Here is a 10,649-nt window from a genome sequence, read left to right on the forward strand (position 1 = left end):
AGTCCCATTCACAGCATCCACGTGGTAGTTTGTAACCATCTGTAACTCCAAATCCATGATATCGGGCACCCTCTTCTGGTCTTCTTGAGCCAGATTGTGCATAAGCATATGTGCAGGCACACATAAAATAATAAACTTAATTTTAAATTAATTAATTAATTAATTAATTGGTTGGTTAGTTGGTTGGTTGATTGAGTAGAAGCCCACAGAGTAAAGTGTCCTGAAGAACAAAACTGTTCACACATCTATCTGCAGGCTCATCTTCAGTAAACTCATTGGAGGGTAAGCAACAGGAAGTTTGGCAGACAGGCTAATGTTTTAATTCTAGTAAACATATAAAATTAATATGATACCTCTTCTTTTGACTTTGACTTTCATTTGGATGGTATTGTGGCCTAACACTTGGTCCCCAACTGGTGTTGCTGTTTTGGAAGGTTGTGAAAACCTTAAAAGGTGGACCCTCATTAGAGAAAGTGACTCATTTGAGAGGATAATGGGATTTTATAGCCTGAGGCCACTTCCTGTACCCCCTCTGCTTCTGCACTGTGGAGGCTGTGCCACCAGTGTCTTACACTCCTGCTGTGATGGACAGCATCCCTTCTGTAGCATAGGAGAAGGTAAAATCTTCTTCCCTAGGTTTCCCTCTTGCCAGGTGTGTGTTCACAGCAGCAAGAAAATCAAATGATTAGGCAGGTGGCATTTAGACTCTTTGAAGGCCTTAATTAAGTCCTCTGTTTATCTCTCCAGTTCAGTACTTCTTGCTTAGGGAATGGTACCACCCATTGTAGGCTGGGTCTTCCCATCAATTAATTTAATTAAGACAATCCCCTCACAGGTATTCTCACAGGCCAAGCCAATGTAGATGACCATCTGCTGAGTCTCCCTTCCTGGGTGATTCTAATTGTATCAAATTGACAATTAAAACTATCCTTCACCAGGCATTACCTTACTTAAATGTAGTACAATCTGGGTTCTTCTCCCTTTTCCCTATTTCTCAAGGGAGACAAAATAAATTATTTATCTATTATTTAAAGTAATATGCAGCCTTAATCATTCTCTCAGGTGACTTTTAAACTCCCTAGCTGTTCTATATAAAATTAGGTGGATATGCAATGATAAAAAATGTTTAGGAAGAAAGTTCATTGATGTAATTTGTCTCCTAAATAATAACAGAAGAACTATATCGTCCTTTATCTAAAATTTGGCTGTCTTCATTTTCTCCACAACACAGGGCCCAAGACCTGCATTATTGCATTATGTGTTTTTTTCAAAGCTATTGAGATGCCCTTGAGTAAGATTCATCATCTTGTCCTAAATTCTCTGCACACTCCACTCAAAGCCTGGTGGCAGACGAAACGGATTGTCAGAAAACATAAAAGACAAAATAAAAATTGTGTGCTCTTTCAGGCAAGTGAGGATTTGCCCTGTAGCATTTTTTGATATTAACTCATTAATCCTCACAAGCTATCCAAAAGAGAGATTTAGGAGAAGAGAGCCCTTAGCTCTGTGTCTACCAGGAAGACTTAAACCAGAACAAGGCCCCACCCCAGGCATTGACTAAGCCTCTTCTCAGGGATCAGGGCAAACAGGAGACAAGAATGGATGGGATTCAGAAACTTCCCTGTGGTTCCCTCCTTCCCCAATCATCAGGACAAACACAGGGCAAAGCCCTGAGTTTAAAGAGATGATGGCTACCATTTTGAAGTTCATAAGGGGTGTGAACCAAGCAATCTTGAGCATTCCGTCAGGTTTCCAGTCCTGGCTGGCATACATCTTAGCAGAACAGACCTTGATGATGTAGTGTTTGGGTAAAGACATGTCTTTTTAATCATAAGTTGATTCTAGTTATGGAATTATGGAATCTTCCCCCCCCCTCATAATTACATGAGATTTTCTGGTTTTATATAAAAATAAACTGGCCAGGTGCTCAGAATTTTACTTAAATCATATCACTATTTATTAGCTTCTGTTCTTCAATCTATGTATCCCATACTTTAATTCATGTATACTTGACTTAGACCCTGTTTAATTTAGTTTACAGTCTACTTAATCATTGCCATATAACCCCATACCTTCTATAGAAGAGGCATCTCAGAAATGTGCAATTTCTAATAGTCAGTATGAAATCATAACTTAGGAAAACATCGCTGAGCTAATTACGAAGGACTATCAAAATATATCCACATCTTTTCTGGGCCACAATCCATATCCGAATTATAGTAAGTGGGAAAATGTTTACAAATCATTACAAATTTCCCACATAGTTCTGCTGGGCGTTAGGACCAATGGCGTCTTCTCCATCATTTTCACTGACAGGCTGGATCATCTCCAGTGTGAGCTCTGATTTTAGAAACACTTGCTTTATTAGCAATTATACAAATAAAAAGACAAAACGAAAACAGGCTTTGAAAATATAGAATATAAAGAACATTCTTCAGGAAACTATTTGAATTCTTTCATAAACATAATATGTTATTTATTTTGAGGGAAACAGTTCTTGACATTTTAAAGACAAGAAACTGAAGGATGCATGCCAAGAATTTAAAATGTTTTGCATATTCTAATAGTTTACATATTAGGCAAACTAGGATGGAGCCGAAAAAATTATAGTGAAGTAATTTGTTTATGACAAAATAAAGGGGGGGAGTGTTCTACACATTTGACTGTTCTGCTTCCCAGTTAGCATGGGGCTGCTCTCTCTGCATATAAAGGCCTCTGTACCACTGTGCACACAGGGTTGGAAGAGAGAGTTAACACTGCCCATCTTACCCCTCCTGAAGTTCAGACTTCTTGTCATACTAGAAGTACATTCTGCGAAACAAGGGAGTAAGTTCTTTCAGATCCCTAAAACTATACCTGCCACAAGCCAAACATCACCTTTTAAAATTCAAAACAGAGGGATTCAAATTTGCATTCTGAGAGGAACGGTTTGTAGGTGTCTATATGAATGCCTATAGCCTGTGAACCCATAAAATGGTGGATGACCATTATTCTTCTGTAAGCTTTTATTAAATCACCCTTTTCTTAAAGAATGGGCAGATAAAGAAGTAGCCCAAATACCCCATTCTTTAAAGCTACACACTCACATTCTGGGGATTTCTTTATAAGCTCAGAATCCACAATGTTCCAGACAAGCCAAATGTCCCACCGCAAAAGTTTCTTGGCCCTGAATCCACTCCATTTGCCTGCATATACTTTGTCCTGTGATGATTTTTTTTCCCTTTGGTTGAGATGTCTATTCTCTATGGGGATGCCAACTACTTTGAAACCATGGTTATTTTCAGCCTACCACAAATTGGATGCCTTCTGAACCCTGTACCCTCAGACACCCATTTATGATTCACACATAGGAAGAGGGTGTCAAAAGAGAGAACACCGCTTCCTTGATGGCAAAGGGAAGAATTTCTAATTTGGCTAATCATTTGTTAGATTATATGGGGGATATATTAATAATTCCATTATCTGCTAAACATAAACACAGAAATGATATATTTGGCCAAAATAGATTTAATAAATTCCAATTTCATTTCTGTCTTCCTTAATAAGATGTTTTGTCCTAAATAAAATTCAGTTACAAGTGCATACAAAATACCCTCAATACTTCATTGTCTTTAGATTCCAGGCTTCAAACATGATCCTTCAGATGCAGAATCCCAAATGTTCTAAATAGTGTTTAATGTAACTAATCTGGACCTCTTCCCCAGCAGTACTAGACTCTTCTGTGATTCACTTCTTCTGAAAGAAATTTAGAAAATGTAAACAAAAATATAGGTGACTCCTTAAATGCATTGTAGTGGGTCAGTTATGAGCATGATGATAATTTTAACCTGTGCAAAAGCCAAGTATGTAACAATTTATAAAATAATGTAAGAGCTGTAGTCACAGTTCTACCTGTTCTTAATCACTTTGGAATGATAAATGGGACATTTGATCCACCAACTGTGTACCAGGCTTTTCTAGATGGGCACACTCTGATCTCTTGGTAACCTTGTACTTCCCAACACAGTACTCTCTTCTCAGGAGAAGTGTGACAACTCCATTCCTGCCTAAACAAGGTTCCTGACTGATATATCAGCACATCCTTTCTCCCACTAAATGATGAGAGAGAGAGAGAGAGAGAGAGAGAGAGAGAGAGAGAGAGAGAGAGAGAGAGAGAGGGAGGGAGAGAAGGAGGGAGGGAGGGAGAGACAGAGGGAGAGACAGAGAGAGAGAAAGAGAGGGAGAGGGAGAGAGGGAGAGAGAGACCAGTGAGGGGAAAATACAGAAAGGCCTTTGCAGGGAGTTTCTATTTATTTATTTATTTATTTATTTATTTATTTATTTATTATTTATAATTTAAATTTCAAGTGTTACCTGGTTTCCCCTGCCTCCTAGAAACCCCCATCCTATCCCCCCTCCCCCTGTTTCTATGAGGGTGTTCTTCCACCCACCCACTGTCACCTCCCCACCCTCAATTCCCCTACACTGGGGCCTCTCTCCAACCTGCATAGGACCAAGGACCTCTCCTCCCATTGATGCCTGACAAGTCTGTCCTCTGCCACATAGGCAGCCAGAGCCCTGTGTACTTCTTGGCTGGTGACTTAGTCCCTGGGAGCTCTGGGGGGGGGGGTTAGGTTAATTGATATTGTTGTTCTTCCTATGGGGTTGCAAACCCCTTCAGCTTCTTCAGTCCTTTCTCTAAGTCCTCCATTGGGGTCCCCAGGTTCAGTGCAATGGTTGGCTGCGAGTATCTGACTTTGTATTTGTAAGGCTCTGGCAGATCTCTCAAGAGGCAGCTATTGTAGGGAGTTTCTAAAGAAATATGTCTCCATATTGCTCTCTGATCAAAGAGAAAGAGGAAGGGAAGTTCTTTTCTCTTTCACTGCTTGATGAGTATTAGAAACCACAGTCTAGATTTCCTGCTTTAAATCTTTATTGCACGAAGAACACACAATGGCTGGCAGACAGAAAACAAACAAGGTTTCTGGATGGCCAGTCAGTCAGCTAATTATGTTTGGATTTAGGTTTTCTGTACCATTAACATGTGCCCATCACTGAAAGGTCATGGTCTGTAAGTCTGAACGTGTTGCTATTATAAGGTATGTAGTTGGGTGTAGTAACAAACTGTATCTCCAAATACTATAGCTATCACTTTCTTAATGATGTGGAATGAGAAATGCCTGTGAACGTAGTATTTAAGCCATGGAATTCTTCCCTTTTTCAATTGGCCAGTGGGGGCTGATTGAACAATATTAATAGCAGTATTGGCTGTCCACTCACTTCACTCACAGAGGTGAACAAATGCTACTTTCTTCAACAGGAAACTGACACATATGGTAAGTGACTTGTCAAATGTCACTGAGTATCGGGCAGGACCAGAAGGGCAGTCCATACCCATCACAGAGCAAAACTCATGCTCCAAACCCAACTCGTACCCAAACTTTTGAAAATGGTAAATAACTGATCGATGTTGAAAAACTGATCTGATGGTTTGAAACATATGTGAGACACAGAGTGGCTAGGGCAAAGAAGCAAAGATATATTACTTTGTACGGTGATGATGAATTTGTGGTAAGAATATGAAGAGTCTACACTCTTGGAAATTTTCAAGCACTATAAATTGTTAGCCATGTTTGAAAATAGCTCCCAAAGTCCTCCCAGCCAACTGAAATCTCCTATCCTTTGGCCACCACTTCAGATCTCCTGTCTACCATTCTAGTCCTCACTTCTATAAATGCAGAGTTTTAGATTCCCCTCATCTGAGGTCATCTCATGTTTGTTTTGCTATGCCTACTTGATCTTGTTTAACTCAATGTCCTCCTGGTTCACCTGCATCGTTGCAATGGCACAGTCTCCGTTCATTAAGGCTGGATGCTGTTCTACTGTGAACGCGCACAGCATTTTAATTTATCCATTCTGATGGATGCTTAAGTTAATTCTTAGGTTGGCTCCGGTGAGGGATGCTGACTTGAATGTTGGCATATTAACTGCTTTTTCTGGGGCTGTGACAAAATATCCTTATAAAAAGCAAAGTGAGGTGAAAATTAGCTCTTAGGGCTACATAGAGCTAGAGTCCGTAAAGGAGAGGCCAGCGTGGGACGGAGGCAGGAGCAGGAAGTTAGCTGGTGGTGGTTTGGCCACACACCGGAAGCAGGAAGTGGAGTAGAACCTGAAAGTTAGAAAGCCAAGCTCTAAGCCTTCAAGGCTCGCCCCAAGTTACAGACTTTCTTCAGCAAGACCTAATCTCCTAAAGGTTCTATAATCTCCCCAAATAGAGCCACCGACTGGGGACCCAAGTGCTCAAACACATGAACCTATGGTGAACATTTCTCCTCCAAATCATAAAATGGGTATACCAGATCTCTTTAAAGGGATCTTTAAGTAAAGCAGTTCTTAACCTGTGGGTCATGACCCCTTTGGCAAACATCGGTCTTCAGAAATATTTTCATTACGATTCGTAACACTAGTAGAATTGCAGTTATAAAGTAGCAACAAAAATAATTTTATGGTTGGCTGTCACCACAACATGAGGAGCATTAAAGGGCCACAGCACTAGGACGATTGAGAGGCACTGCTCTAGAGGAGCCCCTGGATCATATGACGGCTCTAATGTGTAAATTTCTAAGGAACTTCTATAGCATTTTCATAGTATCTGTTAATAGCGTGACAGTATGTCTGCAGCAACAGTATGCGAAAATCCCCTCCCCATGTCTTCAATGACATTTCTTTTATCTTTCATCTTTTCTATAATACCTATTCTAATCAGGAAGTATTAATATCTATTGTGGTTTAATTGGCTAACAATGGTGAATATTTGAACCTAGCAATTCTTAAAGTTCTGCCCATTTCTCAAAGTTTAGGAATGTTTCATCATGGGAACTTACACACGTAGCCTCTAACTAGGCAACTTAAATCACCTACTTTGGATGATAATTCACTAAATCTTTATTTTGTGATTTCACTATAGAATATTCTAAACAGAAGTCAGATCATTTCAATCCCCAGATAAGTTATCCTGCAAAATAATACAACCAGGAAAATAAAATAAGATTCGGTTCAAATGAATAGAACCATTTTTCCTCCATATGTGTCCGACTCTTTGGTCTAACTCTGATTTTCTGATCAGTTGCTAGCTGAGTCTGTTATGGTACCTTATGGAGACCTTTTAAGTATGTTGCTTCTAATACTGGGCATTTCCCTGCCTGTAGAAAAAACAGGAAAAGGAAGATTCATTATCACTGAACCTTGCTATTGTAGTTTTAATTCACTATCATTAAACTGACTCAGGAGTTATAGGTCAAATTCAGACATTAAAGGGAAACTGCCCCCTAACTGGTTGCTATAAAAGGATGGGAATTGGATATGCATGTTACTGTGTCCCCCTGCAGTTGATTTTCAGATGAAAGTCTAATTCAAAGTCAACAAATTAAGACCCAGTTCGATGTTTGCAATCACAATAACACTCCATCTTCTTTAGATGGCTCATGATTTGAATGAAAATGTAAAAATACATTGTCTACCCCATCTGCTTCCTAGAACAGCCCCCAGACCCATCTGCATCACCCGCTCCCAAAAAAACAAAAAGTATTAATGGATGGCCATTCTACAAGCACTCAAAAGGAACGTAGATCTTCAGAAGGGAAAAGAAATCAGAAATATTTTAACAGCATTACTCAGAATGACACAATTTGACAAATTGACCGTAAATATCAATAAAAAGTTACCATGGAGCAGTAAATAAGCACATTAAGTCTGTGAGTGACTGGAAGTCACATGAATAACTTCTAGTCTCTAGAGTCCTTTATGGCGGGCAGAAATAGGTCTTTCATCAAATGGATCTCCGAGTATAGAGAGCTTGATATGAGGCTTCAGATACCAAGCAACATACTGAGGAAGGTGGGCGGATTGAGCCCTATTCATGTCGATTTAATGAACTTTGTAGAATTAGAAAATGATCCAGGACATGTGAAATGTCTAGCAATTTATGAGTATAATGGAATTCTTCTCTCAGTTTTACTCAAAAAGTCATATAATATAGGGATTATTAATAGTAAAAAATGTATTGACATCATTCACATATGTACAGAAATAACACCAGAATGGTGGCAGCATCTTGCATTACATACACATTATCCATGTTAGATGGCAGTTGTTAGATAATTACCTATGCAGAAAATGAGAGATTCCCCTCAAGACCCCGGGAAACATTCATGTAATTGTCTTATTTATACTAAGGTAAACTTGGCAACTGTGAGAGCCTAGTTACTTGGCATCCACTCTGATGGGAGAGCTAGTTACCATATATTTTGAAAAAAAAAAAAAAAAAAAAAGCTAAATACATGTGTCCTTTCTGGGAAAACACTCGCTGAATAAAAGCACAAACCAGATGGCTTTCTGTGTGTTTTGTGTGTTTGCGTGTACAACTCTCCCTTAAGAATAGTCACATTTCTTGATCACATTGTTTCTGTCAACCAGATTTTACCTCCCTCCGTCCATTGTTCACCTACAATACACTAATCTCGCACCAGCAGCTGTAGCTCAGCCTTGCTATGTTGGCTCTAGCCTCTACACACAGCTCCCATTTTGCAAACCAGCCCTCTCCCAACCATAATAGTCATTTGCCTTCTACCCATTGTCTCTGTGCTTTCAGACAGCCTATGTGTCTAGACTTCTCTGCAAGTCAGTTATAGGAAACTCGGAGAATAAAACCAAAATGAGTCTACATTGGTAAGCTCTGCAGTATGCAAGACACAAGCCGCATTCTTATAATCTCGTGCCATGATTGAGATACTGGGAGACTTGCATAGAGAAGCAATATCTTCTCTTTTCTAATTGATTCTCCATTTGCAAGTCTCCTCCTGAGACTGTATATATCAAGGTAATTGTGGTCGCGCTATGCTACTATGGTCTTCAAATTACATAAGTGCAGTTCATTGGATGATCCTTTTAAGAAGTTTGGCTATGAAAAGACAACAAACAGAATTGTTTAGTTAGTGAGCTGGATCGAGGTAAAGTGCTACATCTTCTGAACAAGGCTTGAAGGAAGCATGGCAGAATTCAGAGGAGACAGAAAAGGGGGTGGTAGGCCAGGAGAGAGCGTGGTGGGGAGGGGGGATAGACTCCTTCCTATTAGGTAGGAGGTAGACTGTCTTAGTCAGGGTTTCTATTCCTGCACAAACATCATGACCAAGAAGCAAGTTGGGGAGGAAAGGGTTTATTCAGCTTACACTTCTGCATTGCTGTTCATCACTAAAGGAAGTCAGGACTGGAACTCAAGCAGATCAGGAAGCAGGAGCTGATGCAGAGGTCATGGAGGGATGTTCCTTACTGGCTTGCTTCCCCTGGCTTGCTCAGCATGCTCTCTTATAAAACCAAAGAATACCAGCCCAGGGATGGCACCACCCACAAGGGACCTTCCCCCCTTGATCACTAATTGAGAAAATGCCCCACAGCTGGATCTCATGGAGGCACTTCCCCAACTGAAGCTCCTTTCTCTGTGAGAACTCCAGCCTGTGTCAAGTTGACACACAAAACCAGCCAGTACATAGACACTATCAAAATAGGGTGGGATCCGTTAAAGGAGTTTTGTGAACCTTTAAAAAACATTCACGTTTTTGACCCTGAGTGCAATCTACATTTTCATGTAAAATACGTTTATGTGAATGCTCATTTGATATCTAACACAGTATACAAAGATGCTTGTTGGGCAAAGGATTGACGAGTACTCAAGCATGTGCTGACTGCCCCCGACCTACCAGACACCACATCAAAGTATCCTCAGATCCAATGTTGGATTTGACTGCCACCACAGCAAATTTCACGATGCATTTCTAACCATGGATGTTATATGAATTCAATACAGCATTGCTGTGTTGCGATGTTTTAACCTATTCTCAACAACGTCCCCAGTACCATTTAAAGGAACTGAAGAGATGTGTTTACATGGTGGCTGCCTCCAGAATCGCTCTCTCCGCGGAAGCTCCCACGAGGCATGGGAGTTGTTGTTCTGAAGTTGCACTAAAGCAAATGATTCAAGAAGTTCAATCCGTCCACTGTGTGATTAACAACCGCACAGAACATTACACACAGAACATCGCACTGCAGCACGCCCAGAACCAGGCACTACAGTCTTCGACAACCCCAACAATCGGACCGGAAGTGTCCTGTGCTCTGAGGAAGACCCAGAACAAGAACATGTGCTTCCATCCGGAACGAAGAAGCTATCTCCAATTGACCACTCGGCAAGGGAAAATTTAGTTTTCCCCAAGGGAGTCTAATTGGGTACACAAACCACATGGAAGAACAGGACCATTTCCCGGAAGTAGATAGCAAACACAAAATGAATTCAATGGCATTTTTGGTGGTTTGTTTGTTTGTTTATTTATTTATTTATTTATTTATAATCTCATATTTGAGATTTTGGACTTATTGAAGTTTTTTTTGGTTTTTTGGTTTTTTGTTTGTTTGTTTTACCTGATTGGTCCTTTGCTTCTTTTTTCACCTTTTTGATAGTTTGTTGTTATTGTTTTAACTTATTTGTATTTTTTTTTAATTTGCCAGTTTTCTTAGGACAGAGAAAGAAAGTGTAGCATCAGTAGACAGATGCAAGGATCTGGGTGGAGATAGGGTAGGAGAAACTAAGTTAAGAATATGTTGTGTGAAAAAAAACT

This window comes from Apodemus sylvaticus, chromosome 19 (assembly GCF_947179515.1).
Source record: "Apodemus sylvaticus chromosome 19, mApoSyl1.1, whole genome shotgun sequence".
Lineage (NCBI taxonomy): Eukaryota > Metazoa > Chordata > Mammalia > Rodentia > Muridae > Apodemus > Apodemus sylvaticus.